We start from the raw sequence: 11,639 nt of genomic DNA, 5'->3' as shown, positions 1-11,639 counted from the left end.
ACCCTTTTGATGACAAATCCATGTAATCATCCAAAGCTTTCCAAACCCCACTAGAAATAGATGGAGAAAGGTGAGCTTGATCAACCGAGATGTGAGCACTACGCAAAAAGGAGACACAAGCCCACCATGTATGATAAGAAACAGAGGAAAAGGATTTCCATTCCATAAGTATGACTTTCACCGCAACAGTCAAAAGGAGATCCATCAATTGTAATTCCATTGGATCTAAGCGGAGAGGAGCAGGGGCAGCCAATGGACCCAATAAAATTAAAGGAAAAGAGAGTTGGAACTCAATACCAAAGATGAGAGAGAGATGCTTATGAATGAGGTTCCAAAAAGGCTGAAGAAGGGAACATTCAAAAAACATATGCTGAAAATCACCCACGAGCAATCCACAGCTCCAGCGAAATTGTCATCTTTAAGATTGAGCGAATGGAGACGAACAGGCGTCCAATGAAGGAGGTTGACAGAGAAAAATTTAGATTGCATTAATGATGGGGCGATTTTATTGCGAAGAGAAAGTTTACCAATCAATTGCCAAGTATCTGAGGAAATATGATCCGTAATTCCATGATCAAAATGGTGTAACCATTTTTGTTGAGCAACCGTATGTGCAGGTAGTGAAACAGATGATAAAAAATTATAAATTTTGGAGGCTACGTGACCAGATTTAGTCCAGATATGAAAAAGAGAAATGGTAGAAGAGGTAGGATGAAGACGTACCTTAGCAAGTGCCACTTTAATTTTAAGAAAAGTATAAAAATCTAGGGGGCATATTACCAACGCTAAGCGATATTTGTCGCTAACGATGCTTAGCAACAAATTTTTTAACGCTAAGCATCGCCAGAAATGATCGCAGATAAACTTTGCTATTATCAAGGTTTATCGCAAAAGCGATAAAAATTGGCCGCAATGCATGAATATCGCATAAAAATCAGCGATATTCATGCATTACCGAGCTACTGCTCTTAGCCATGTTATCCACCTACCATTGGATAACATGGCTAAGAACAGCTCAGGGCAGGTGTTAGCTTTTGGAGATATTCGCGCTTAGCGCGAATATTTCCAAATCCTTGATAATTGGAGAAATGTCGCTTAAGAACGTTTCTCCTATTATTTTTCTCCGGAACGCCCCCTTTGCATCTCATTAGAGATGCAAGGGGAAGCGTAGAGAGAAAGGGTGCTAACATGCGAATTTGCGTGTTAGCACACTGTTGCTAATAGGGAGATAATTTTATCTCCGCTTTCTTGGCTTTTAAAGCCAAAAAAGCGGAGATAAATCCCTTGATTATATGCCCCTAGGTTAGTTAAATAATGCTTTTGAGCCAATGTGGAAAAGGGTAATGGCTCATCATTAGCCTCATAAAGATGTTTCACAAGGGAAATCCCTTTAGCCGCCCAATAGGACATGAGGGTGGGAGTAATATTGAGTTTAATTTTAGAATTCCGCCAAATAGACGACCACCTAGTTTTATGTAATGGGATTGCCACTTTCTTGTCTATTCTCCGGACCGCAGCAATTGTGTCGAGAATTATAGAACGAGAGAACAGGATATGCAAAGTAGATGAGGTGCAAAAAGAGGCAGTTGGCAACGGAGACGCTAATTCCTGTTCTATTAATAGCCAAGATGGAGCAGGAAGAGGTGGAGGAAAGAACCATAAAGCACCTTGAGAAGCCAAAAAAGCAGTTTGGTACTTTTCTCAATCAGGAAAATTGCAACCTCCCATATCACAAGGTCGTCGCAAGAATTTGTAAGCAATTCTAGCATGTTTGTCATTCCACAGAAATTTAGAGGTCAGAACGTCAAGTTCATGAAAAAAGGAATCTGATAACTTAACCGGAAGCATGGATGAAACGAAATTAATAATGGGTGTGATCATCATTTTAAGAGTCTGGAGGCGACCCCACCAGGAAATATGTTTCGGGGACCATGTATCCAAAAGACGACGCACTTTAAGAAGAGTCTGGGATTCGTTATAGGCAGTAGAGGCGTATAAGGTAGAACAGAAAAAAATACCTAAGTATTTCAAATGTGTAGACTGCCATTTAAAACCCGCAGAGCCCATATGTGAAGGGAAACAATAGGCATTCAAAGGGAACATTTCCGTCTTATGTTTATTTAAGGTATAACCTGAAACCTTGGAGAAGAGGGAAATGGTATTTGAAAAAGCAGGAATTGCCAAGGCAATATCGTCTGAAAAAATAAGAACATCGTCTGCAGTTTTAATACAGTGAGGCCCAAAAGAAAAACCTTTAATGTCTGGGTGTAACTCAAGTAGTCTGAGAAGAGGATCAATAGATAGTAAAAACAAAAGCGGAGATGAAGGACAACCTTGTCTAGTGCCCTGACGAAGATTAAAAAATGACGACGTAGCACCATTAACTCTAATGTTAGCTCTAGGTTGAGAATATAAGGACATTACCATATTAATGAAGGAGTCACCAAGGTTGTGTGCATACAAGACAGCACGAAGAAACGACCAAGAGACCTTGTCAAATGCCTTTTCAGCGTCAAGGGCCAAGGCCGCGCAGGGAGTTGACACCGTTTAGCTGAACCAAGAATATGACAAAAACAGCGTATATTATCGCGCGCAAGACGACCTTTCACAAAACCGGTTTGAGAGGAATGAACAAGATGAGGGATAAAGGATTCTAATCTTTTGGCCAGGATTTTGGCAAAAATCTTAGCTTCCATGTTGAGAAGAGAAATAGGAGGGAAGTTTTTGGGATCCGAATGATCCTTCCCTTCTTTTGGGATCACTACAATAGTAGCTTCAGCCGCAGTACCAGAGACAGACCCATCTTTAACAAAAGAATCAAAGACAGATTGCAATTTGGGAACAAGCACAGGGAGTCAAGTCAAGTCAAGTCAAGAGATTTATATAGCGCGCTACATACCCATAGGGTCTCAAGGCGCTTGAGGAAGGGTGGGGAATTACTTGTCGAATATCCAAGTTTTAAGTTGCTTTCTGAATGCTAGGTGGTTCTGAGTAAGGCGAAGGTGAGTGGGAAGTGAGTTCCAGGTTTTAGCTGCCAGGTAGGAGAAGGATCTACCTCCTATGGTGGTTTTGTTGATGCGAGGTACAGTGGCAAGGGCTTGGTTGGAGGATCGTAGCTGATGGGAGGGGGTGTAGAAGGACAGTCGTGTGTTGAGGCATTCGGGTCCAAGTTCGTAAAGTGCTTTGTGTGCATGGGTTAGGAGGCGGAAAGTAATCCTCTTATTTACAGGAAGCCAGTGGAGGTTTTTTAGGTGACCAGAGATGTGTTCTTTACGCGGGATGTCTAGTATGAGCCTGGCTGAAGCGTTCTGGATGCGTTGGAGTTTTTTCTGGAGTTAAAATAAAACAGGGTAACCATCAGGGCCCGGGGCCTTGCCAGAACAAGTAGCTTTAATTGCGGTAACAATTTCCTCACGGGAAATCGGCCTATTTAAAAAGTACGATCATCTTCAGAAACCGACTGCACTGGGACCGATTTTAAGAAATCTTGACACTGCTCAAAAGAGGATTGATTAGAAGGAGTATATAAGTTATTATAAAAATCACGAAAAACGTCAAGAATTTCCCCAGTTTGGAATTTTTTAGATCCCGAGTGGTCAGTAATAGAAGAAATTTAAGAGGACTTAAATGAGAAATCTTGAAATTTTAATGTAGCTGCAAGAATCTTCCCAGCTCGATTCTTTAACAGTAATTTTTGGGATTTCTGCGCTTGTACTCCAATATGGGCTCTTTTGGTAACAATAGTATTATATTTGTATTTTTGTTGTTTTATTAATTGTAAACAGGATGCATCCTTAGATTGCCTAAAGGTGGCTTCCAGAGTTTTAATTTCAGTTGATAAATCTGTAATCTCTTTTTTAATAGCAGAATTCCGTTTGGACATACATTTAATAACCTGACCACGGAAAGTGCATTTAAACGAATCCCAGAGGACGATTGGGGAAGAGACTGAACCTTCATTCTCATGGAAAAAAGTTTCTATAGCCTTAGAGAATTCAGAAACCTGAGTAGTATCATGCAAGACTTCTGTATTTGATCTCCAGGAAAAAGCATGTGATTTAGGAGCAAAGGATGACAAAGTAAAAGTAACCGCAGCATGATCAGAAATCAAAGTAGGATGAATAAACGGAGAAGAGGAGGATGAAACAAGAGAAGAATGAACAAGGAGATAGTCAATACGAGAAAAGGAAGAGTGAGGTGAAGAAAAGAAAGAAAAGTTGCTACCAGTGGGATTGTGAAGGCGCCATATATCTTGAAGCTGAGTGAAGGAATACATGTTAAGCATTTGTTTGTGGGATTTTGGAGGACGAAACTGAAAAGCTGAATTCCTATCCAAAATGGGATCCATCGGTAAATTAAAGTCACCACTAACAATAAGATTCCCAGAATGCAGGGTATCATTTAATTTTTGGGTAATCGACTTCCAAAAGGTCCGATCGTCAATGTTAGGGGCATAGATATTCATCACATAAAGATCATTGTGTCCATCAGACAATTTAGTTAACCACCAACGACCTTCAGAATCATGATCAGAAGAAATTATAGATAAACCTGATTTTTTTTAAATTAATGTAATGACCCCATTTCGTTTGCCAGAGGCATCAGAACAGCAAACATCAGAAACCCATTCTTTCTTCAGAAATAACGCCTCTCTGGTAGAGACCTTGGTCTCTTGAAAAAGGATCAGGTCTGAAGAAAGAGATTCACAATAATCTAAGACTTTTGACCTCTTCACCGGATGATTTAAACCCTTAACATTAAGGGATAATACATTCAAACCAGGCATGGACGTACAGAAAAAAAGAGAACAGACACCATGGATGACAGAGAAACAACCAACCTCACAGAGACAAGGAACCAACCAGCAAACATAAAGAACAAAGAGGGAGAATCCATGTGGGGAATCCGAAATAGAAAAAAAGACAGAAAAGAAGAAAAGAGAAGAGAGAGAAGAGAGAGAAGAACCAGCAGGGGAGGCCTAAAAAAGACCAAATTCATACTAGGGAGAATGTGGACAGGCGAGCAAGGGACCCGTACAAGGGGGAATAATAATTGATATCAATAGCCCCAATAAATTACGTAGTTAATGGCATTAAAGTAGGAAATGAAAACAATCAAAATAGAAACGAATATCAGCATAATAGTATATATAAGAACAATGCAACAAGTAAATCCGTACAGTCACACTGAGTTAATAAACCAATATCAAGAGTCATACCTATACTATGTATTAATACTAGACAATCTGATAATGAATCAAAACAATGTGGTAAAGTAGGAAAAAATACACTATTCCATGAAGATAACTATGTGTATCCTAAAAAGAAACATTCAATTAATGAACAATCCCTAACTGCATAAAACTTACAATATGTAATTGAAATTGAAAGTGCAGGAACATATAAAAATATAAGAAAAGAAAGGAAGAGAATAGGAGAATAGAAAGCGAAAAAGAAAGAGAAGAAATGATACATATCAGAAAAAGGCAACTATTATTAATAGACAAACATCAAACAATGAAAAAACTGTTCTGAGATGAATATTGACATGGAATATAGACCACTAGAGCTGAAGACAAGATAATGAAACTGAAATAATGACCGACTAAAAAGCCAGCAATAGAGACAGAGTAGAAAAAGTACAAAGAGGAGAAAAAGAAATAGATTAGTAGAGTAAACCACATGACTCTGAAAGAAGAAGAGAATGTAGAAAGAAGGCATGCGAAGGAGAAGAGTGAAATAGAAGACAGAGAAATCAATAGAAAAATAAACAGCAACAATGAAAGGGAAAACCACGAGAAGACAGTGCAGACATGAAGTAGAATGGAAAAACTCCAGCAACGGAGTTAGAAAACAATAACGTAATATAGGATCAGCAGGAGAGAGATGAAGAAACAAAGGAATACAGAAAAACCACCATCAAGGAGACCAAAGGAAACAGTTCAAGTGCCCGAGGCACCAGGATCCTGCGATGTCGCTCTTTGAATCTCCATCTGTATCTCCATCTGGTTGTCATGGAATGTAGCTAAATCAGCCGGCTAATCTAAAATTCTGGAACGACCCTTATAAGTAATGCGGAATTTCGATGGACCAGAAAAAGGAAAGGGAATGTTCATCTCAGAAAGACGTTTCCGAAGGTTAAGGAAGCCCTTCCTTCTTATGACTGTATCCCTGGCAAAGTCCTGAGAGATTGAAATTCGATGTCCTTCCCAGACGACATTTTTAGCCTTCCGCATATGAGAAAGAATTTGTTCTGTATGTTGATGCCGCAGTGGCTTAAAAATGATTGCTCTTGGCTGAGTTGCCGACTTAGAACGAAACGTTGGAACACGATGTGCTCTTTCTATCTCAAATTCTCTCTGGAATGAGATTTGTAAGGTGTCAGGCAGCCAATGATATAAGAAATCAATCATAGACGGAGATGATTTCTCTGCATCCTCCGGCAGACCAAAAATGCGCAGATTAGATCTACGATTACGGTCCTCCTGCTCAGTGAGATCTTTTCGCAATGCCGCCATTGAGCGCTGCAAGTGACTGAGGGACCTGGACTGTTTCTGCATACCATCCTCTGCACAACTGATACGTGACTCCGTGGCCGACACACGAAAAGAAAGGGCTTTGAAATCATTCCTAATAGCAGACACCTCCACTTGCAGTAAATCCGTATTAGTCTTCGTTGATTGTGCAATATCATGCACTTCATTGAGGCGCGTTAATATTGTGTCAAGAGTGGAGTTAGTGTCTGACTGAGCGGACTCAGGCGTAGGGGACAATGGCTTAAGTCTTTCAAGCGAAGTGCCAACATCCTTTGAGTCTTTGTTATTTGAGGAACGGCCCATAGTTGCAGCCATGAAGTAACAGTCATCAAGAAAAAATGCACAGCCACTTGAGGAAAAGAGGAGGACAAAAAGTTCGTAGTCTGCACCAAAAAAAGTGAAATACAGCACACTGAGCGTAATGAGCGCAAAATAAATGACAACGGCGGACTTATATGAAGGGTAGGCCCAAAATTGTATAGCAGAGCTTCAAATATAACAAGAGGGCACAGCCAAGACCTTGTGAGGAAAAAAAAAGCACCAGCAACAGAGATCTGCACTGAGAAAATCAAAGCGTGGGCAACATAATCCATAATCCAGCCAAGCAGCAGAAATAGCAGAAAAAAGAAAGAAATGTTACCAACTGCAGACACCGTAGAGAAAATGTCCTGGAAAACCACCACAGCCGGCAATAATGTATCCAATGCGGCACCTCTGAAGAGAAAATGCCTGCTCCGTCAGAAGCAGGAAAATGGCGGCCGTCCGTGAGGGAATCGAGCGTCACAGCAGCTTGGCAGAGAAGACATGCAGCCGTCGGCAGAATTCGCCGAAAATGCCTTCAAGCAACTGCCTGCATGTTCAGACACAGAGAAATGTCATTTCTTCGAGAAGGGGCAGTCAGGAAGCGTAGGATAAACTCCGACGGGACACTCTCGCCTCGGAGCTCAAGCGCGACACACCATGCTGCAGCGGCGCGCAAGCCACGCCCCCCATCAAATAAGGTTTTTTGCTGGGACACTGCACATCAACATATTGAGGCTCTGGGCTATATAAATCACAACTGTACCAGTACCATAGGTGGGTATCCTGTGGTGCCAAACATGTACATGTTCCTAAACAGTATCCCTGCGACAGCCGCATTTAGTGCGGGAGCAAAATGGCCTCCTGCGAGTTCTACTCTTGTCCAACATTTCATGCTTTAGATGTGTGGTTTATGACCAAGAAAGCCATACTATCCCACATGTCCATAAACATCACCTGCAGAGGTTGTCGATGGGCAGAGAATAACACTACTCCCTCAACACACCTTGATACATACTCATAAAGACACACCCTTTTAATGTTTGCAGCACATCACACACCCAAAAAACCATCCATACACTTTTGTACATTTGTCAAATGTGATGTCATTTAAAAACAGTGTATGTGGCTTTCAAACATAAAAGGAGTATAAACACTCAGGCGCCTACATTTTGACCACAATGAGATCACATCAGGTCTGTCAGTGTGTCATGCAGATGATCCTTCTACCGACCCACCTTTACAGAAGGAAAGCTTACATGGAAATGGAGAGGCACATACATCCAGAGTCAGTAACAGACAATGTATCGCTGCAGGCTAGATGAAAATAAGGCATCACACACATGCCAGAATGTCTGTCATGTACATATGAAAATAAAACATCACCCATGTACCGGAATGTCTGTCATTTAAACTTTTTACACAAATCAATTAGAACTACATACAATATTGGCTATGGTAACATCCAATCTCTGGGGATGGTCAATAAAATCTTGACTCACAGAGACAATAAAATGTGATAGTGCATCGGCAATATGTCCAACATGGAATAATGTTGTTTAACATCTCAGAACTTCTGCACAGCAGTTATCTGGTACTATCCAGCTAGGAAGTCCACTCATTTGACATTCAATAAACGTCACAAAATGATGTAGAACAAAATGCATAACACAAAGAACTGCAGACGGATAGGTATACAAATCAGTGAGTGCAATATTGATGAAGGAATTAAGCAGAGTAACCTCCCCCTTTGACTAATCGACCAGTGAATATGAATTGCCTGAGAAAGTGTCAGTAAATGTACTGATTCAAACATACTTCTGCAAACATTTTTACTTTTGAAGTAAATCAATGGTAAGTATATCTCTCAATCCCAAAATTCTTTAACAATCCATTGATCCATTTGCGAATCGAAGTTACAGACGTTGCAAACCTGAATCAGTTTCGGATGCATAAGAAATTCCACTGCCCTTTGTATGAACTCCAAATTACAGACATGATCCTGAACGCCCACTCATCCTGGGATAGGTGACAACCGGCCTCCAAACATGCCAGTCGACCACCCAATCAGGCTGCTTGGTGTCGATGCACTACCTTCAAGTAAGACTAGTGGCTACAACCTCGCATGATGGAGCAATGGCAAGCCAGAGCAACAGACTAGATAATGATTCAGTAAAGGACTCATCAGCAGCACAAAGTCCTGGGCACCCGAGGTAGGTACATAAGCAAAGATCCAATGACCACTGAAAGGGTCATCATAATCAGTGGAAAGCAGGCTGTATGGATCCAAATCAGGCAGGTCTAAATGTAAGGGACCAATGATGCTCGAATTCTCTCAAAACCAGGATGCCAAATATCTGCAGCTTCATGTCACTACACAATTGAAGCAAATGTCCTTCAAGCAGGAACATAGATGATGACTCTATTGATGAACAGTAGAAATATGAAAAAACTTTATTTATTTATGATTAGCCACTACATAGAGAGACCAAACACACAGTCAACTCTCAAACTAATTAAACTCTGAACACAGTACATAGGTATCAGTCATAGCCTAAACTGATAACCTATGTCTAAAAAGCAGATTCCTTACTTCTATGAAGTATGAACACTGAGTTTACAAATTTACAGTCTGCAAAAAAGATGACTGTGTGCAACAATGAATGTGTTTCACTAAACATTCATAGCACCTGCCTCTTGAAGTTCAAGCAACCAGAATTGAGAGGTACATACTGTTTACCTAGTCTGACACTGAGGGCTCCTAGTTGAACGGAAATGTCCGTTCAAAGCAGGAATGGCAGGTCACGATACACTCCCTCTCCCCCGTGTGGAGTAGGCAACGAGACCCTGTTTGAATATCATAGGAGCCCGGTCAGCTCCCAGACTAAAGTCATTCCCAATCGCATACCAACATTCCTGTGAATCACAAAGCAGTCTGACCTCAGCCATTGGAAAAGCATTAAACAGATGATATAGGAGCATAGTGCTGCAACGTTTGGTCATTAAATGCGAAACAAGGTCATCAACAATTTCTAGCCTGTGAAGACTGGACATATCAACAAACAGAAGACAGGCACACAATCCATATCCAAACACAACAGTGGTAAAAAAATAATTTAGTTCATTCTTTATGGTACAGGTAGGGCGAGGGTGGAAATACTTTGTTGGATCAACATAGTATATTGACGCACTGGTCCATTTGTCAGGTACAATAAAAAAAATAATTACCTGTCTTACAAAATGTAATGTGTGGCAACTACACAGCAAACTGATTGTCTGCTGGATGCACTTGAAAGTGCCCCACCAGTCACAACGCAGAGCATGGGAAATGTATATGTTGCATGCCAATGAATGAGATGTTGTATGTGATTTCAAATAACACTACAGTAGATATCAGTGTGTGTCAGTAAGCTCTTGTAACTGCACACATCAAAGTTGTAGGTTAGAATATGTCCACCCTCAGATAACAAGTCTATTTCAAAATAATATTTGTGCTTTCTTTCACAGAGGAGCATACCCCTGATGCACGTCAGAGTCAGGCCAGTGAGCAGAGTCAAAACACTGAACCGGAAGATACTCAAGAAGCCCTCAGTGATGACACTGACGTCGTAGACGTGGACGATGACAACACTCCTGCCACTTCTGGGCTGCTCAGTCAGACAGACTCAGTTTTTCAAATTTAGCACACAACTCCAACCACCACAGGTGATACAACAACATCCAGAACCAGTGCCCCTAGTATAGCAGACCCATCCGTAGTTACCAGTACCGCCTGCTCCGGTAGGTAACATCAACACAGACACTGAGGAGGCGGGACCGAGTAGCAGTAACCAGTCCTGTGCAAGGGCAACTGCTAGTGTAGTCAGACGCACTGGAAGGAGAATCGTGCCCAACCCGTTTAAGGACACTGAAGAGATTGACATCCAGCCTGTGGAGCAGACGGACTCAGTTGGCGTCACTGGGCTCACACCTTCAACCACCACAGCTGTTGTGTCACGAACCACAACCCGTGCCCCAAGTACAGGTGGCTCAATAACTTACTGACCTGTACCACAGCCTCATGTGATGAACACAATCACAGACACTGAGGAGTATCGACCGATTGGCAGAAGGCAGTATCATGCTTGAGGAACTGACATTTGTCACATACTTGAGGAAAGGAGACATGTGGTGTGCCCAGCTGAGCCCACGGACGATATGAATGCGGAGCCTGCCTTATCTCAAGTAATGGGTTTTTACCAAGACTCTCATGGTGCTTTGACCAGGTAGTGTCTGTCCTGAGGGAAATGACGGAGCTGCACCAGTCCAGTGACCATAGGCTGGAGGCTATTTAGCAACATCTCTATAGTTTGTGCATATAGGTGGCCTCTTTGGTCAGTGTCCTGCGGGACATCAATGACAATGTCAGCAGGCCTTTCACACCCTCATCAACCACAGACCCTGGTCCAAGTTAAGCACAGCCATCAACATCAGCAGCAGCCAGAGGATGGGATGTTCCATTTGAAGAGGACACGCGTGCAGACACACAAGATTCTGCAACTCCAGATCCCATCTAAGTCAGGAATAGGGGATATCTACCTAAACACCAAAGAGGGAAGATTTCCAAAACCTCAAAGCTGGCCAGTGGTCCACCTTGACCATAATGTCTGTCTGTGTGAAATAATTCCTACAAGTAGTTGACTGTTCCCATACACCACTCCAGCAACTGATGTGAGGAGTATGTAAGACTTTGCTAGTGGAAACTGGACTGCACTCCAAACCTTACATCTAGAAAGTTTTCTTCTGAGCTTTTTCTTTTCTTCAA

General features: G+C 41.7%; 1 pseudogene; it reads left to right on the top strand.

Annotated features, from left to right (window-relative positions):
• Positions 1-9,439: 9,439 nt before the first annotated feature.
• On the top strand, positions 9,440-11,472 carry LOC147729187 (uncharacterized; annotated as a pseudogene).
• Positions 11,473-11,639: the final 167 nt, after the last annotated feature.

The sequence above is a fragment of the Lissotriton vulgaris genome, chromosome 2_2 (assembly GCF_964263255.1).
Source record: "Lissotriton vulgaris chromosome 2_2, aLisVul1.2, whole genome shotgun sequence".
NCBI classification, from domain to species: Eukaryota; Metazoa; Chordata; class Amphibia; order Caudata; family Salamandridae; genus Lissotriton; species Lissotriton vulgaris.
The sequence above is the reverse complement of the archived record's forward strand: the minus strand, read 5'-3'. Positions and strand labels throughout refer to the sequence as shown.